Source organism: Chenopodium quinoa, unplaced genomic scaffold (genome assembly GCF_001683475.1).
Source record: "Chenopodium quinoa cultivar QQ74 unplaced genomic scaffold, ASM168347v1, whole genome shotgun sequence".
Classification (NCBI taxonomy): Eukaryota; Viridiplantae; Streptophyta; class Magnoliopsida; order Caryophyllales; family Amaranthaceae; genus Chenopodium; species Chenopodium quinoa.
The window spans coordinates 4,097,166-4,117,681 of NW_018745523.1; the positions used below are offsets into that span (position 1 = coordinate 4,097,166).

Here is a 20,516-nt window from a genome sequence, read left to right on the forward strand (position 1 = left end):
AAATCATTCTAATCTAGTCAACTGAGCTATAAATTGAGCTATTAGACATTAGAAAACAAAAGCATAGGTAGAAAAAACTAAACAAAGGGTGCAGATGCCGCCACTCCTGACTATAGTTTTTAAGACTCTAAAACTGATAAAACTGAACAGATTTTGACATATAAAACATACAGTGAGCTAAGTAGTAGACTTACCAGATGATGAATAAAACCAAGAGCTTGGGCAGGCATGAAAATAACAACAGTTCAACAAATGGCTTTTGGTATGTGGACATACAATGATACCTACTCAATAGAAAACAGTCGTATGTGGACATGTTTATATATATTGAACCAACTTACCAAAGCAAATTAAAAATACATAAAAATAATTAAGGGGCCCCATTGCCCGGAAAGACATGCATTAAGTGTGTTTAATAAAATATTGGTATAACACGTGGGCTTGCACGGCCCAAATCAACCCGTGCTAACCATTGCCGGAAGTTAAACGAACAATTACTAGTAACTAACACAAATCGCATTTGAAAGCAAACACAAATTGTTGTCCAAACTCCTAAGTTTGCTAAATTTATGTCCAAGAATGTTTAATAATAAAAAATTGGTTAATTCTCCCCCGAACTTAAGCTAGGACTCTATGCCTGGAGGCTGGAGTAGCCTGAGTAAGGCATCACTCTTGAATGTACCTTACTTTGATGGTCAAATACACCATCTTGTCTCCCTTGCCAAGTTCAAGCCTTGCTATAATTATGTCTAACTCTATCTTATGCTTATTATTACTGCAAACGTTGTAATTTTGACATCAAACTTGATGATCATGTCATTTACTCATTTGCATAAAATATTCACTACTCTAACTGGTTGGTAAGTTCAACAAGAAGTACCACTTAAATCCACTAAATAGATTATATTAGAATTATTATAGACTGGAAACTTGATACAAACAATTCAACCACTTACAAAATGAAGTCCGATTTAAGCCAAATACATATACAGATTCATCCATATCTCTTTTAAAAACGAAGTATAAGATTGACAAATTTTTAAGTGTTTGTCACAAATTCATTGACTTATCATATACTATATTATAAGCCCTGCCATTTGTTCATATACAAATTCATCTTACTGTATTGTAAGTTAAAGTCCAATTTAATATGAAGTATAAGATTAATTAGGAAAACAGAAATTACTAAGAACGATTGTATTTCAATTACACAAAGGACTAAATTAGGAGTGGAAATCCAGTAACAAAATAGAAATCCCGATCCCAAAAATTACTTAAATTATAAGATGAAAAAGAAGTTTCCAGATGAATTCTCTTTACTACAGCGAATCGGTAGCTCATGATTATCACAATTCACGGTAATCAATAGCTCATACAATTTAGAAATTATATTAAGCAATTAATTCGATAAACAATATGAATAATCTCAAATGTAAAATGCAATGAGACAATACCTGAAACTTTCGATTTGGGTGAGATTTGAGCAGATTTGATCCAGATTCGAGCAGAAGATTCGAGCAAATGATTCTAGCAGAAGATTCGAGCAAATGATTCGAGCAGAAGATTCGAGCAGAAGAAGGTTCGAGCAAGAGATTAGGTTAATATTCGAGCAAATGATTCTAGCAGAAAAAAATTCGAGCAATCAATTTGGGGGTTTAAGGTTCATCATTTTTTAGAGGAGAGAAAATGAGCATTTTTCTGTTTTGAAAGGAAGAGTGAGGCGTATTATTTTATTACCACTTTTGTCTTTTGGGCGTATTATTTTATTACTTGTAATACTTTCAACGATGGCAAATTAAAATTTCGCCCTCTTTGCTCTAAAATTAGAGGGCAAAATTAAAATTTCCTCCTCTTTGTTCTGAAATAGAGGACGAAAATGGAATTCGCCCTCTTTGCTCTGATATACAGGACGAAAACTAAATTCGCCTCTTTGCTTTGAAATAGAAAGACGAAAGTAAATTTCGCCCTCTTTGCTCTGTAATAATAGTGCAATTATAATTTCAAAAAGACTTGCGTGGACCTGGTTCACAATAATATTATTGTGGACCCGAACTCTATACACACGCAACTGACATTATATTGAACATAGTGACCATTATTTTTAACATAGTAACCTTATTTTTAACATAGTAACCTTTATTAAAACTACAACAACGTTTAATAATATTGTGAACTTGAAATACGACGCTATTACCCTAATTTTAGCATAGTGGCCTTTATTATTCATATTGATCAGTATATAAAATATTTCATTACAAAAATAACCACTTAGGCCTATATATTACCAAAATGATTTTTATTTCAACATAGTGACCTTTTTAAAAATTATAGTGACCCCTTTTTTTGTTAATAAAACAACCATACTTTCTCTAATGTTAGTGGTCCACAATAAATTAGTGTGAACCAGGTCCATTTAAGAATTTGTATTATAATTTTGCCCTCCTTGATAGCAACTAACAAGGCATACCATAACTTGCCCTCCTTGACCGATTAAAGTTGTCCTCTTTGATCTTTTTTCTTGTACGTGACTATTCATAAGAGAAAATAGTTTTACAGAATTAATGTTTGAAGATGATTTAGCAAATTATAATAGGCAAACAAACAAAACGTAAACACCAATGAATCTATATTGCATTATCCATAAATAGGAAAATAAAATTTTTAAAAAAAAAACTATTTACCAAAGATAACAATCTTCCTTCTTTTACCTAAATTCAACTCAACTGAAGTCCTCTTCTAAATAATTTCCAAAATCTATGTTTTCCAGTTTCGTTTATCTACTTAAATTCAACTTAATGTAAAGAATCTTGCTAACAACGTACCTTCTCGAATCGTTAAATTACTAATTAATAATATAACCTAAAATATTATTAAATATGAAATGCATGTCTAAGTCACATGTTGTTACGTGTAATTAATATTTATACGCTCGTTAACTTTTTTCTAATTTAAAATAGTTCAATAACTTGAAGGAAACGCCTTTTATGCGCAAATTGCCTTGAAATCAGACAAATTCCCTTTGAATTATAGGGTTTCATTTATTAAGTTGCAAGGAGTTTGTTGTTGGGGAAAGATGAAATGGAGTATACTCTCACATGAGAATTCTTAAAATTAACCCCGAAAGACCAAAAGTGGTGGGTCATTATGCAAGATAGAAAAACAATTAAGATTATTAGATATTTTGTAATGCATAAAGTATTGTGTCAATTATTTAGGAACGGACGAAAATGATAAGTGTGAACAATTCATAAACAGAGGTAGTACATAACAAACCCTGCCTCCACACAATTCACAAGCACACATGACACATCCTTACACAAAATATTCCAAAATATGAAGCTCCAGACCTTTTATATAATACACAAATTGTCCAACATACATGATCATATTTCTCCGAATCATGCTCTAAATGGCCCTGGCTGCTGTTGCTTCAAAAAGATTTGGAACGGTCATCAACCCGTTCAACGGCGAGGCAGCAGTAGAGCTAGCATGATCAATCAGTGTTGAGCTCGCTTCTTGATGCATCATAAGCTTTCGTAACTTGGATTTTACCTCTGCGGGCATACGAACAGGACGATAATTTTTGCCAAGAAGAACAACCACTGATTTAGCTTCAAGGATCGGCTGTTATAGAAAAGGTTGTGAAACTTGTTAATTAAGTAGCAACCTAAAACAATAATAATAAATAGTAAAAGTCAGGAAGAAAATTGAACCTTATTATTTGGCAACTTGTAGATATAATGTTCAAAGAATATTCGAGCAGCCGAGGATTCTGAGACCTTCATTTGGAGAACAAACTTGTCTCCACTCTGAATTACATGAATAAAAACATAAGCGCCTCAGTTAACTACTACAAGCCAGGTGCAAGCCATGACGGAATAGAGTTTACGTACACATGATAAGAGCTGGAGCCTGGAGCAACTATGGCAATAATGATATCAATTGGCCCCATTTATATTTTTACTTTGAAATTTTTTGAATGATATCTAAGATGTTTTTTCATAATTTGTTACATAATTTTCATCTGCTTAATCAAATATGTATTTCTCATCTCTCTCTTTTTAGTTTCAACAGTCAAAATAGCAACATAAACAACAAGCTAGGGTTAACATCAATGACAAGTTGACATGATACTCCCTCGGTTATATTAAGTACAATTCTCTCCTCTCACATTATTTCAAACAATTCAACCCAAACTTCTTAAAAATCATGTCAGTCAATTGCACTTAGAAACTAATCAAGCTGAGGGTAGTACTTTACTTTCTACTCTCAATAATGCAAATATGTAAACAACCCAAAATCGATTCAATGAATAAAGTCTAATTGTGCATACGTACCTTAAGAGGTGCGAGGAAAGTGAGAGAGTTTTGACAACGCTAAAGCACCACCACTGCTCTCCACTGTTTCAGCATCCAGACCAATGCTATCTAATATCTCATGATGTGCTGTTAATAATTGTATATATAAACATCTATCAGTGGTTGTTTCAATTTTCCATTAAGGCCCCGTTTGGTTTAATGTAAAAGATTTTCAATGGAAAATTAGTTTTCATGAAAAACATATTTTCAAGGAAAAACACAATTGCAAATTAGTTTTTCTTTGTTTGGTTGCATACAAGAAAAGTCCAAGAAAAATAAAAAATAAGAGTAAAGGGAACTAAAAAAAGAGGTAAGGAAGAGAGAGAAAAATATGGCTTCCCTTGTTTTGGGAAGGAAAATGTTTTCCATCATTAAGGATGGAATTTTCCACCCTTGGAAAAATTGTTTTCCACCCCTTAACAAACCAAACAAAGGAAAATGGAAAAAAAATGAAAAAAAAATCATTTTCCATGAAAACCTTTTACATCAAACCAAACATGGCCCAATAGTCTAATTTGACCAACATCAATCAAACAATATATAATACTAAAACAGACACATTTTCTTAGGTTTATGCTCATTTGATGATTTAAATAATCAACAATTATCAAAATAAGCTAACAACATCCTTAGGTGTGTCGTACATCTAGGTGTATATAAGAAATTCTCTATTATTCCTCATTTGGTACAATAATTTATTTCAATCAAAATACTTATTGAAAAAACCAATTTATCATTAGTCTAAGAAGAAGTTTTAATATACACATTTGTCTAATCCAAACTTATCTTATATACATACTTAAATAAGAACTTAATTATCTAAATTTAAGAACATACGAGTTAAAAAAATTTAGAACATGTGACTCAAATTAAAATTTAGAACATAAGAGTAATAATTTAGAACATCTGTGTGAGTAATAACTTAAAACATCATATTTAAGAAATAGAATAAGTGATTAAAAAATTCATAAAATATGCTTTATGAAATTTAGAACATATGAGTAAAATTTAGAGCAGCTGATTTAAGATTATAAACATGTGATAAAAATTTAGAACAACTAATATAAAATTTAGAAAATGTGAGTAAATAAAATTAGAACATACGAGTGAAAATTAGAACATACGCTTTAAAATCTAGAACAGATAATTAAAAATCTTAGAACACACGTTTAAAAATTTAGAAAATATAAGTTAAAATTTTGGAACAAGTTATTTAAAATTTATAACATCAAACTTTACTAATTTACAGTTTGAAACATGTGAGTACTAAAAACATTTGATTTAATTTAGAACACTTGAGGAAAATTTAGAACATCAGATTTAAAATTTAGAATATACGAGTAAATATTTAAAATATAAAGAGTGTACTCACGTAAGAAAAAATCTCATATATAGAAGGAGTCCTCACGAGATCCTTTGGTTTTAAATTTATAAAATAAAAAGTTTTTTTTTTTTTTTGAGCAACTACCTAATTAATAATACCATATATGATAGAAACTATGTTAGAGATATATGAAATCCGAAAATATATGTATGATATATTTTCTATATTGATCTTATTAGTAGGTTAATATATTTAGGTTTATTTGTGTTAAGATAATATTTAGTGAATATATCTTTAGAATATGTGATTATAGTAATATATCTTTTAGGAAAATTATTTCCTATCTTATGAACGTAGGTTTTGTATAAATACTCTACTTGTCGATAAATAATAATCAAGCAATACAAATAATTCAATTTTCTCTTTTACCCCAAATTTTTCATGGTGTCAAGAGCAGGTTAGATTTTGGGACCGCTCACAAAAACTATCCCTCTTGCTGGTGGGTTAGAAAGTTAAACCTACCGGTGGGATTTATAAATTTGCTTCCGCTATGCAATATTATTTTTCTTTGAGATTTCTACTTTTTTTATTTTTTTTATGGAATAACCATGTGATACGTGGGTTTTTACTGGTACATGTGATTAATGTGAGTGCTCATAAATGATTAGGTTATTGAGTGTATGAGTGGGATTCCACCAATGCTCCATCTTCATGGAGATGAAGAAAAAGCAACATTTGGCGTACATTTATTTTTTTTAAAAAAATTTGACAGAAGATCACGAACACCAGCAAAGGGCCATGATAGAAGATCACGGACACAAGCAAAAGGTCGTGGCAGAAGACCACAGACGCCAGCAAAGGGCCGTGACATAAGATCACGGACACCTGCAAAGGGTCGTGGGGGAAGACCACAGACACCAGCAAAGGGTCGTGACTGATGACCACGAACACCAGCAAAGGGATGTGGTGGCAAAAGTTTGTTTTTTAAAAAAAAAAAATTGAAGGTGATATCAATAGAGTAGTGAAACTCGATCGACTTCAAGAAAGTGAAAATTTTCCAATCGCAACGTTTGTGTTACAGCCGTTACGATTGTGGGAGGGTGTCAGAGATATATGATATCGAAAAATATATATGATATATTTTTCGTATTGATCTTATTAGTAAAACAATATATTTAGATTTATTATGTTAAGATAATATTTAGTGAATACAAAGTATATCTTTAGGATATATGATTTTAGTAGGATATCTTGTAGGAAAACTGTTTCTTTTCTTATGAATATAGGTTTTTTATAAGTACTCTACCTATCAATAAATAATAATAATCAAGCAATACAAACCATTCAATTCTCTCTTTCACCCCAAATTTGTCAAACTACCTAATAAAAAAATGTTGTAAAAACTATTTAATAAAAGGTATAATATTACATGTGGCCAAATTTTCACTGTTCACCTAATTTGTTGGCGTTGACTCACCTTAACACACCATCAAAATTATCATCTCATAGCTGAAATTACCCCCACTAACTTGGAATATCCATAAAAACACCTCGAAAATACCCTTACCTCCTTGAAATCAAACCCTCACGATGGTTTCAAGGGTGTTTAAGAAATTATATATCATCTCATAGCCTGAAATCAAACCCTCGCGATGGTTGTAAGAAATATAACGATATAGTAACTCTTAATTAAGTAACCCCCAGTAGCCCCTGAAGAAGTAATTCTGATAACCAAATAGAAAATGTACTAAATAAAAAATTACTTTTTTTTAATCTCTAAATGGCTAAAAATAGGATGTCTCCATAATAGTTTAAAAAATAAATAAATTATTATCACTAAACTTCATTTCTTTGGCCTTTTTTTTTAATTTATTCATTTGGAGGTCAAACTTTTAATATAATTTTATTTTGTACAAATTCATTTTTTTTTCATTCTTTTCTTGAAATTATACAAAAAAGTCTTTTGAAAATTAATTTTCGGAAAAAAAGAATTTAACAAATAGAAAAATAATTTCTTCAAAAGGTTGTCCAATTAAAATCAAATAAAATTTTAGCCAATGAAAAATAAGTAGGCAATCATTTTAAGGATGATTATTGTAGAATTTTCAATAAAAACCAATCGGACGTGCATAGTCTTCAATGCACCTCATATATGTTAAAGAAAAAAAGCAATTATTTTATTTTTATAACTTGCACCATATAACGCATAAACGCATGGATATTTTTATTATGTAGTAAGTAGGTTCTTACCAAGTTGAAAATAACTAGAATAGACCGCATTGTTAATGTTATGGGTAAAAATATGCAAGACTAAGTCAACGACAGTCAACGAAGGTCAATGACGAAGACTTCCCTCGACGAAGACACAAGTTCGACGAAGCCTGAAGCATCGACAGAGGACCAAGTCAAGTAACGACCTCCTATTTCTTAGGGAAGGGATAAGCTCAGACTTAGTCCAACTTCAGCCACTCTAGTCCGTTGGCATTCAAAACACACTAGTAGAAAAAAAGCATTAGGCACCCCCCATATGGCACCGGTTCAGGCTAAACCGGTGCCCAAAACCGGTCTAGAAATGGGCGGGATTTTACCAAAAGAGAAAAGGCACCGGTTCAAGCTGAACCGGTGCCAAAAATCAAAAAGCACCGGTTTGAACCGGTGCCATTCAAACCGGTGCCAAATTCAAAAAAAAAAAGCCGCGTCTTTCTCTTTTCTTCCTCTCTTTCTCTTTCCTCCCTTCATTCGTTCATCCCTTCTTTCGCTCTCTTTCAGAGTATTTGAAGTGCCTCCCCCTTTTCCCTCCACCACAGCCGCCACCTTCACCGGCCATAGAGGAGTCGAAAACCACCGCCGTTAATTCTCCCTGCCCTGCCCTTCTCTGTCTTTCACGGCCGGCCTCCACCGCCCTTCTCTGTTCGAAACAATTAACAACAGCAGCGCGCACCGCCTCCACCTCCACCAGCGCGTACCGCCTCCACCTCCGCGCTGCCTCCGCTAGTGCGCACCACCTTCTGTCGACCTCCACCAGCGAGGGTCTTCCTCATTCTCTCATCCTCTTAGCTTCTTCCACCTCCAACTAATTTAGGGTAAGATTAAAATTGTGCTACATTATTGGGTTTTATGATTCTGATTGACTTTATTGTTGATTAAAATATCTGCTGATTACAATGGCAGTATGTTCTGCTATTCATCTGAATTATTGTGATTTGTGAGATGTTGGGGTTATTATGCAAATTAATTGTATGTTTGTTCTTCATAGGTTGATTGAGTATTATTTCCAAGCTGTTGCTGGCTGTGAAATTTGTTTATGATGCCTTGTTTTGGGGAGTTTGGTTTTTGATAATTGAATCAGTTTAAGGATTTATTACTGAATTTTGTTGCTTGGATCCGATTTCAGCTGAATTTTGGCAAAGTTCTTGCTGTTGGACCTGGCCTTCGTGACAAGACGGGGAATCATATTCCTGTTGCTGTCAAAGAAGGGGATACCGTACTCCTTCCTGAATACGGAGGAACTACAGTGAAGCTTGGTGAAAAAGAGTGAGTTTATTTTTCTCCATGCACTTTACTTTTTGTTCCAGATGGTGATTTCTTAGTCAAATTATTGTGATTGAATTCTTTGACTCTTGATCCTCGATTGAATATTTCATGCTTATACATGTACTCTTGGTACTATTTGTACAAACGTGACAACTAAATTATGGGCACGATCTTATCTCCTTGCAACGGCTAGGATGTGACCTAGCAAATCATCTATATAAGGGTCGTAGTAGCAACGAGTAAGGGGATCATCTCACAACGCTCATCATACATTAAACCTTGTAAATCGATATTACTTTTTACATGGTCAAAGTTTGGTAGATCCTCATTCTACCCGCGGTTTTTACCTTCATTGGGTTTTCCGCGTTACCAATTCCTTGTGTCGTTTACTCTCTTTTTACTTTTCGCCTTACATTTAATTTTGCTTAGTTGATCCGTAGCCTAGATTTTGATATTCAATCCCACTTAGCAAAAATTAGCATAAACAATTTGGCGCCCACCGTGGGGCTACAACTAGGTAAAATCTAAAAAAATTTCTCGCCAAACCTTCAGCATGTCAGCCGACGAAATGACCCCAGAACAGCTAAAAGCTGCCTATGAGAAAGTTCAAGCCGATCTCGAAGCAGCTAGGGAATCTAATGAGCGTCTTAGCAAGGAAAAAGAAGCGTCAGATTCCGATGCAGCCGCTCTCCGCCAGCAATTGGAATCCGCCCAAAGCAATCGTCGTCGCCAGCCAAGGCAGCTAAACCTTATTCCTAGAATGCCGACACTGGATCATTGAGTCCCCCCATGATACTGATACTGAATCTAGTGACGGAGAAATGAACGTGGACCCCCTTGTTAGGAATGCTGGGCAAGGAACCATTCGGACTTCAGGCGACGATCTAGGTAACCCACAGCCCGATTAGACGGAAATCCTACTCCGAAGGCTGGTCGCCTTAGAAAAGCAGAACTCTAGGGTCTTGTCAATGATGAAAAAGATGCCCGACATGCCGATCCCCGTCCAGCGAGAAGCTCCAGATGGATTCGCAGCTACCCCTTTCTGCGACGAGTTGGCCCTTGCCCGGATCCCTAGAAGATTGTCGCTCCCGACGTTTACGTCGCTATATGACGGAACGACCTATCGAGAGCAGCATGTTGAGTACTACAAGCAGCGAATGTGGCAAGCTTCGATCCCGTTCGAGTGCTGGGAAGCATGCATGTGCAAGTCATTTGGTGCGACGCTGACAGGCCCCGCCCTTAAGTGGCTCGGCAAACTTGAACCAGGTAGTATAATTAGTTTTGCTATGTTAGTTAAAAAATTCTATTCCCATTTTGAAAGTAGCTGGAAGTTCGACAAGTAGACGAGCGATCTGTATCGGATCGTCCAGGGTCCTAAGGAGACCATCAGAGCTTATTGGTCTCGATTCAACAAAGAGAAAGTCTCAATAAAAAATGTCGACAATAGGACTGCCATTGAAGCCTTCCTCCGCGGACTGCATACGGACTCGGATCTGTATAAAGATATGGTCAAATATCCATGCTCAACATTCAAAGAGGTCTGAACCAGAGCCGTGGCTCAAATGCGCTTCGACGAAGATATCGCCAATCGCAGCTCCTATCCAAGTTCCAGAAGTTCGTCCGACCGAAAGGCCGCTAGCAACCCAAGAGGATCGTGGCGGCATCAACCTTACGAGTCAACAGGTAGATCACGTTCTGTTAATGCTGTGCAGGTAGAAGATATTCTCAACGCCCCCCAATACCCCGAGATATCGGAGTATGGCTTCGACGTGAATATCGTAGCGGTAGTAAAAGAATTGGAGCCCTTGGGAAGCAAAGTGCGCTGGCCGTCAAAGAGTAACAAGCCAGAATTAGAGAAAGATATGAGCAAATGGTGCGAGTTCCATAGCGATCATGGCCATAAGACGGAAGATTGTTATGCCTTGCGAAGAGAAGTCGCCTTCCAGCTGAAGAGAGGCAACCTCAAGCATCTATTAGGGAAAAAGAAAAGCAGTGACGCAGGTCACCGTGAGCCAGAAAAGACGACGTCAGCTGGGCCTCCCAAGCCCCCTGTACCTAAGGTAATAGTTAATGTTATCTCTGGTGGTTTCGATATTTGTGGACTAACCTACTCTACAGCAAAAAGGATTGCAAAGTCGGCGATAGAAAATGCAGATGTCCCGGACGAGATCAGAGACCCCCTGGAAAAGAAGCTAGAAGCGATGTCGATTACTTTTGACGATGACGACGTCAACAACATCAACAGAGAGCATGAAGACTCTTTGGTAATTTCTTTGGTCGTCGGGAATTGTCTGCTTCGAAGGGTGCTGATCGACGGAGGAAGCTCCGCAAATGTCTTGTTCAGAAGGTCCATGGAAGATATGGGATTAAAAGATAGTGACATCACCAGATGGTCGACGACTCTGGTCGGTTTCAGTGGAGAAAGCATGTCAACTCTCGGAGACATAACCCTTCCAACCTATGCAGGAGGCCTAAACCCTCAAACCAAATTCAACATCGTCGACTGCCCATCAGCCTATAATGCCATACTAGGACGACCTTGGATCCACCGATTGAAAGCCATTCCTTCCACCTACCACCAATCAATCAAATTTCCCACCCCGTGGGGAGTCCAAGAAATTAAAGGGGAACCCCGCGAAGCCAAACACTGCTACAAAACAGCCCTTAAACCAATCATGAGAACCGCATAGCAATTATAGCATGGCCTGACACCAGACAATCCCAACGACCTCGAAATCGACGAAATACCTTTAGACCCCGAAAAACCTGATCAAACCGTTCGTGTCGGAGCCAACCTAACACCTGAACTCAAAGACAGCATATTAGCCTTTCTCCGAGAAAACAAAGACTGTTTTGCTTGGTCTCATAAGGACATGACTGGTATAGACCCGAGCATCATCTCGCATAAGCTGAACGTCGACCCAAATCATAAGCCCGTCAAGCAAAAGCGTCGGAAGTTTGCTTCGGAAAGGAATAAAATCATCAATGACGAAGTGCAGCAGCTGATTGACACTGGAAAAATAAGAGAAGTCAAGTATCCAGATTGGCTCGCAAATGTTGTCGTCGTCAACAAAAAGAATGGCAAGTGGAGAGTGTGCATCGATTTCACCGATCTCAATAAAGCATGCCCTAAGGATCCGTTCCCGCTCCCGCACATCGACGCCATGGTAGATGCAACGGCAGGTCACGAGCTCTTAATATTCATGGACGCCTACTCCGGATACAATCAGATCCTAATGCATCCAGACGATCAGGAGAAGACGTCCTTCATGACCGACAAAGGTATATATTGTTATAAAGTTATGCCATTTGGACAAAAAATGCAGGTTCGACGTACCAAAGACTCGTCAACAAGATGTTCAAGGACCAGCTAGGAGAGACGATGGAGGTATACATCGACGATATGCTGGTGAAATATAAGAAGTCGAAAGACCACGTCGATCACCTCAGACAAACCTTTGAGGTATTGCGAAAGTATGGTATGAAACTTAACCCTACTAAATGTTCATTTGGAGTATCCGCTGGAAAATTTTTGGGCTATGTAGTAACACAAAGGGGAATTGAAGCTAGCCCGGACCAAGTAAGAGCCCTAATAAATATTCAATCTCCCCGAAATGTTAAAGAAACCCAAAAATTGACAGGACAAGTGGCAGCATTAAATCGCTTCATCTCCCAGTCGTCAGACAAATGTCATTTATTTTACAAAGTCTTAAGAAAAAATAAAGGTTTTGAATGGACTGACGATCATGAGAAAGCTCTACAAGATTTGAAAAAATACTTAATGACGCCACCCCTCCTGTCGAAACCCAAAACTAATGAGCCTTTGCAACTTTATATTGCCGTTAGTGTTGTAGCCGTCAGCGCAGTCCTGACAAGAGAAGACGACGAAGCTGGGCAGCTTCCGGTTTACTATGTAAGTAAAACCTTGCTCCCAGCCGAGGTAAGATACACTTCTCTAGAAAAGTTAGCCCTCGCTTTAATCACTACTGTTAAAAAGCTAAGGCATTATTTTGAAACCCACCACGTAGTGGTGATGACTAATTATCCGCTTAAGTTTGTCTTGAGAAAACCAGACCTGACAGGGCGTTTGGGTAAGTGGAGCATCTCACTGAGCACGATGGACATCGAATACCAACCCAAAAAAGCAATTAAATCCCAAGCTCTTGCAGATTTTGTGGCTGACTTCAGCCTCGACTTACAGGTTATAGCCGACAAAGAGCTGGAGGAAATAAATAACGTCCGGAGCAAAAGTAAATGGATCCTGTTCGTTGACGGCTCATCCAACCAACGAGGAGCTGGCCTGGGAATGGTGCTAAAGTCGCCACAAGGGGACATGGTAGTAAGGTCTGTATCTTGTAATTTTAAAGCAACTAACAATGAAGCAGAATATGAAGCTTTGATTGCAGGAATGACCGTCGCTAAAGACTTAGGCGCAACAACCTTGGATGTGTACAATGACTCCCTCCTCTTCGTCAGCCAAATAACAGGTGACTTCGCAGCAAAAGACTCCAAAATGTCAGCGTACCTCGACATAGCCAAAGAAAAATCCAAGCATTTTGATCCTTTTACCATCTCTCAAATCCCAAGAGACCAAAACGCCCAAGCCGACGCATTAGCAAACCTAGCCTCCGCCCTCAAAAAGACCACCTTCACAAACATCTCCTTAGTCCATCTACAAAAACCATCCGTATCCTTTAAGGAAATCCTACCAGTCGACGACTTTAACAACGACGACGACTGGACCAAACCTATCATAGACTACTTGACCAGAGATATCCTACCCAGTGACAAAGCAGAATCACAAAAACTAAAATACAAAGCCTCCCGATACTACATCATTGACGGAGTCCTATTCCACAAATCAGCGTTGGGGTTATCCCAAAGATGCATCCAAAAGCATGAACAAAAGTCCGTCCTTAGTCACTTGCATGATGGAATATGCAGCAGTCATGTCGGAGGGAGAAGATTAGCCAAAATTGCAAAACGACAAGGATAATTTTGGCCAACGCTTCATGAGGACGCAATACAATATGTGACCAAATGCGACAGCTGTCAGCGATTCGCCAACACCGTCCATAAGCCGTCGGAGCCTCTCCACCAGACATTATTTCCATGGCCCTTCATGAGGTGGGGAATGGACATCGTCGGGAAGCTACCTGCGGCGCCAGGACAAAGAGTATATATGTTAGCACTAACCGACTATTTTTCTAAATGGATTGAAGCAGTTGCTTTGAAACAGGTGACAGACAAGGAAGTCATTATATTCATATGGACTAACATCATATGCAGGTTTGGAATTCAATCGGTGATCGTCTGTGACAATGGGTCACAGTTTATTAGCGACAAAACTCGTTCTTTTTTGCAGAAATTTCGCATAGAATTGAGGACGTCGACGCCAAGGTACCCACAAGCCAATGGAAAAGCTGATTCCAGCAACAAAGTCGTCATGGAAGCCATTAAGAAAAGGCTAAAAGCAGCAAAAGCCAAGTGGGCTGACGAGCTCCCATCAGTCCTATGGGCCAACCGGACGACACCGAGAGAAGTGACGGGGCAGACGCCCTTCTCCCTTGTCTATGGGTGCGAAGCCGTTCTGCCAGTCGAGGCTGACTTCCCAACGTCGAGGTTCGGTCTCATGACAGAAGAGAGAAATCAAGAAGAAATGGAAGATAATTTAGATGCAGTCGAAGAACTAAGAGAAACATCGTTAATCAGAATAGCAGCGCAGCAACAAATCATCGCTAGAAGCTTCAACAAAAACGTCAAAGCCAAAACGTTTCGATTAGGAGATTGGGTACTAAGGAAAGCATTCCAGAATACAAAGAATCCGGCCGACGGGAAGCTCGCCCCCCCATGGGAAGGACCATATGAAATTACCCAAGTCATCGGCAACGGTGCGTATCGATTAACCGACCAGCAAGGTAACCCCGTTCCACGAAGTTGGAACGCAACCCATCTTAGAAAATACTACTTTTAAACAGACAGTCGAAAGCGTTCGTCGACAAAACGGTAATGTTCTAAATAAAACACTCCGCTTACTTCATTTATTCAAAGTTTTTATTTATGACTAAGTGTACTGACTTAGGCATCGGAGGGCCGTTGGCCGTGCCAATGGCCAACGGTACTTTAACCATGTTTGTTTTGCAGTACAAACAACCGATGAGACACTCCACTAAGGAAACGAAACGACGACGGACGTTAGCTACACCAGCATCCTTCAAAAAGCAAGCAAAGCCACCGTACAATCGACGATCGAAAGCACGACGAAGCCCGGGGCAACACTTGACCTTAGCGTCTGACGCCAAACACCCGACACCTGAGCCATGAACTAGTCTTTAGGGTTCAGCGTCGACGCTAGGACGCAAGGGGCATTGGCAAACAATGCAACGATAGGCCTAAAATCACAAAGTCTTCGACGAGGCATACTGTGTAGCTACACATCTGTATTTAAAAACGTCAATTATTATTTAGACATGTTGTCCTAAAAAGTTAATAAAAGATTTTTTTTCCGAAGTCTTTTGGAATTTAATAATCTTACTTGTTGACTTATCATTTTTAGTAAACAAATTTTCTTACTTATTGACTTATCATTTTTTTTAGCAAACAAACTTTAATCGCTTTTTGCCTTACATCCGCAGATAACAACTTGAGCAAAAGCGAAGGAATACTTAGCATATAAAACGAAAGCAAATTGTCAAAAGAACCACTTGCCCTCAAGTGGAACAAAAGATACAAGCTACCAAATCAAAATACAAGTTCTTGAAGCAAAAGCAAAACATCGTTTAAAACATACAAGCAAAGTTCAAACCGTCACAAACGACGGCCTTCAAGCGTCGGCCTCATCAGCAGCGAGCCCATCAACGACCTCCTTGACGACTTCATTAGCCCGGACATTGTCATCGACAACTTCAACCCGCGGTTCCTCAGCACCTTCGACGAATTGGTCGACAACAGTAGTAGGTTGATCTTCAACAACAGACGGCTGGTCGCCAGCAATCACAGGCTGGTCCTCGACAGACTAGACATCAACCGCAGCGACCGACGAAGCAATTTTGACGAAAGGACCAGGACCTGAATCCGCGGTCGACGCCACCGCGGCATCCTCTTCCAGCTCGTCAAGTGTCCCGCCGTTTGCAAGGAAACGATCAATTACCTCTTGAGGACGCCATTCTGAAGCCTTCCCATCCAAAAACTGCTTCATAAGCTTCGCCCTCACTTTGATATCCAGTTCGGCATAGTCGTCCAGCGCGTCGTCCAATTCCTTCTGGGTCGATGCCAACTCATCCTGAACCTTCGACAAAGCCTCATCCTTGGCAGCAATGACCCCCACCTTATCTTCCAAATGCTTAGCTTGTTCCTTCAGCAGATCCTTGAGCTTCCGAGTTTCCTCCTCCATCGTCTTCGATTGAACCTGTAGCTACTTCTCCAGATCGTCCACCTTCTTCTTTGTCTCGTCCAACTCCTTCTTGGTCATCTGGAACACATTGACCGCAGTCTTGCGCTGAGCCTCACTGTTCTTGGCAGCACCGTCCAACCTTTGCATCTCCTTAGCCAGCCCGATCACCCTGTCCCTCAACACCAAAGAGTTTTGCAGACACTAGCCAAACACATCCCCAATTACAAACCTCGGAGATTACAATTAACAAGTAAAAACGAAACCAAGATAAAGACTTACGTATAAGTGAACCGAAGTCGCTTCAGAAGCTATGTCCAGGATGGACGATCCGGCTAACCCCTCCCTGGACTTAGGAAATAGTAGTTGATTTAGGGCGGGAAACAAAGAATGTTGATCATCCTTGTGGCGATCCAGGAAGTCGGCAGGAAAACGCATTAAGATATCAGGAACCAGGGGCTCGTCGCCGGTCTTCTGCTGCTTGCGTGGAGGGGTCGCCGACAACGTAATAGTCCCGGACTCATCAACCGTCCTTTCAGGCGGCAGAGTCAGGACAGGCTCCACCTTCTCGGCCACAGGCGCCGGCTGTTGTTCTCGAGACGCCAACCCTCGCTTTCTCCTCATTCGCAAGTCAGCCTCTTGCTGAGTCAAGCTTCGACTTCGACGAGTGCCTTGAGCGGCCGATTCTGACAAAGCATTAGAAACTGTTAACTATAAAGCAATGACATAATGACGACGCAACGAAAGTAAGTAAATACTTACGAGTTGACATTGTTTCTTCAGAATCTTCTGCTTGATTCGGTGTGCTCACTAGAGTACTCTGTTCCTGCCCCGCTTGATCGCCTGACGGCTTCTTCTTTCGCACAAACGTTCTTGCTGAAGGGTTAATGGCAAGGAACTCTTTCACCTTCGACAAAGAGGTCTCCGACGACTCAAGAAAGACTAAGTCCAACTCTGCATTATGGGGGAAAAGATCAAACCATTTTAGCTAAAATCAAGCTATGAGAATAAGAATACCATAGAAATACTTACCCTTCGTCGGCCATCCTTCCGTCAACCACAAACCATCGTTACCCAACGACACCCTTTTCACAAACAAGAACCACTTCTTCCAACCCCTGTCATTTACATCAGTATTCAAAACCAACCGATCTCCTTTTTTGCACAGACTGACGAAACCACTTTCTGCCATCTTTATCTCATACCCTTCCGCCAAATCTTCCAAATTAAAGGGATCCCCCCAATCTTTGGTCAATTCCACTATTACTGACAAAATTCTCCAACCAGACGGCATCAATTGTCCAGGACTAATGCCTAGAACTTCAAAGAAAGAATGAACCAGGGGCGGGAAAGGGAATTTAATCGTCGTTTCAGCAAAAGGATATCTAAAGAAAACAACGAAATCCTCAGGACAATCCGCCACCGTCTGGCCGGGCCCCGGAATATAAGAAAAGGTAGTGCCGGGGAAACCCGCCATCTTGACAAAATCACTCGTCATGTTTGGAGCCATCAACGACTTAGACTGAGACTTTGAATTCTGCTGTGAAACAATTGTTCCTCGTTTTTCAACAACGCAAAGAGAAAACCTAGTTCTAGTTTTTGGAATTTCGTTCGACATTATGCCTAAAATTGATTAATGCAAAAGGAAGTAGAGTAGATTACCTGATAATTGAAGATGCCGAGAGTTTAAAATCGCCGCCGCACGCTGCCACCAAACCGCCGGAAAAACCTCGCAAGGAAGAGAGGAATTGGAGAGAAGAAAGTCGAAGAGGGTAGAAGTTTGGGGAAGCGCGAAGCGTGTTGCATTTAATAAAGAGTGAAGTGACGGTTAGAGAAAGGGAGTGGGAGAAGTGGAGTAAACTGCTCTGAAGGACGCGCGTGGTAAAAGACGAAAACGCCCTCCAGATAATTTGAAATCTTTCAGTTATTTGACTTGTGTTTATTTTTTCTCATTTTTATTTTTATTTTTATTATTTTCTGTCTTGCATTTTTATTTTTTAAGTAATTGCCAAAAGTGTGTAGTCGTCCACGTTTTAGCAATTAGGGGCAAATTGTTATGGGTAAAAATATGCAAGACTAAGTCAACGACAGTCAACAAAGGTCAATGACGAAGACTTCCCTCGACGAAGCCATAAGTTCGACGAAGCCATAAGTTCGACGAAGCCTGAAGCATCGACAGAGGACCAAGTCAAGTAACGACCTCCTATTTCTTAGGGAAGGGATAAGCTCAGACTTAGTCCAACTTCAGCCACTCTAGTCCGTTGGAATTAAAACAGAAGAGAAGTAACCTCCGCAACTGATGTCCTAAAATCATGGGCACGATCTTATCTCCTTGCAACGGCTAGGATGTGACCTAGCAAATCATCTATATAAGGGTCGTAGTAGCAACGTAGAGGATCATCTCACAACGCTCATCATACATTAAACCTTGTAAATCGATATTACTTTTTACATAGTGAAAGTTTGGTAGATCCTCATTCTACCCGCGGTTTTTACTTTCATTGGGTTTTCCGCGTCACCAATTCCTTGTGTCGTTTACTCTCTTTTTACTTTTTCGCCTTACATTTAATTTTGCTTAGTTGATCCGTAGCCTAGATTTTAATATTCAATCCCACTTAGCATAAATTAGCATAAACAATTAACAACACCATATTGGTCTAATTCATAGTCCCTTACTTTGAGTTCAATCTCTAGAAACCCACTAATCCTGGCAATAAGAATACACATAAAATATTGAATTAGTAGAATGTTATCAAGAGTGTCCAAAAACCTGAAATAATTAACATTACTCCAAATAAACTATATGTAAAGGTTAACACTCGTCATAAGAATAAGATATAAGCCCGTTCAACACAATATCTGCAAAACACGTTTGTACATAATGTCATAATACCATCCTAAATACTACTTGTAGGTTACTACATTTCACCAATTGTTCTCTTGCTACATATATACGAAGTATTTTACAAATATAAACAAGAATAAAGAAAAACTACATGAATAAATTATGAATGTAGTGAACAAATAAAAGTAATAAACTAATAGATGAGGTATTACTGATGATTTGGTAAACATTGTTGAGGACTAAGTGAAGAACGATGTGGTGAGCAGCATCGGAGGCTAAAATCAGACGACCGGGATAGGGAGAGAGGGAGATCAGAAAAAATTGGTTGACGACAACTTAAATTGAAGGAATTAGGCTTAGCACGTGACATCACATGCGTTGGTATGATTGGGAAGGAAGCAAGGGCTTGTAGCATAGACATTTTTGGTATAAGTATTGTGTGTATTTTGATAATATATGGTGAATACTGAATAAAAAAGAAGAGGATGATGAAGAAATGTTAGCAATAGCTTGTGACGTTATATAGTGACGAACCATAGATGTGAACAGTTTAGTCATGTAATTAGCAATAATACTATTCTATTAATAAAGTAATCAAATTAAAGAAATTTTAGAGAGAGAAAGTGAAAGGAAGATAATGAAGTACTTGGTTGTTTCTATTTTTTTTTCTAGGACCATAATGAAGTACTCCCTTCATTTTTAAATACTTGCTTCATTTCTCCATGCGCGGAATTTTAGGAGAAATTAAAGAGAGTAATAAAGCATAGAGGTAATGGGGTTGGTGAAAGAATAAAAAATTGTAAAAAAAAACCAAAAGTAGGGAAAGAGAATTGACAGAGCGAGAATATGAAATTTGTTGGGTTCACTTGGTGAGAGAAATTAATTAAATATTGTAAAAGTTTTCCAAATAAGAAAATGGAGTAAATATTAAAAAACGGTCAGAAAAGAAAAGTGAAGCAAGTATTGAAAAACGGTGGAAGTACTTGTTATAACTGTATCAAATATCTATATGTGGGGTATGATTTTTGCATATTCACTTTTTAAATCTATAAGAAAAGTGAAGCA

General features: G+C 38.6%; 1 pseudogene; it reads right to left on the bottom strand.

The window, feature by feature from the left end:
- Positions 1-3,367: 3,367 nt before the first annotated feature.
- On the bottom strand, positions 3,368-19,333 carry LOC110715647 (annotated as a pseudogene).
- Between the last annotated feature and the right edge of the window lie 1,183 nt (positions 19,334-20,516).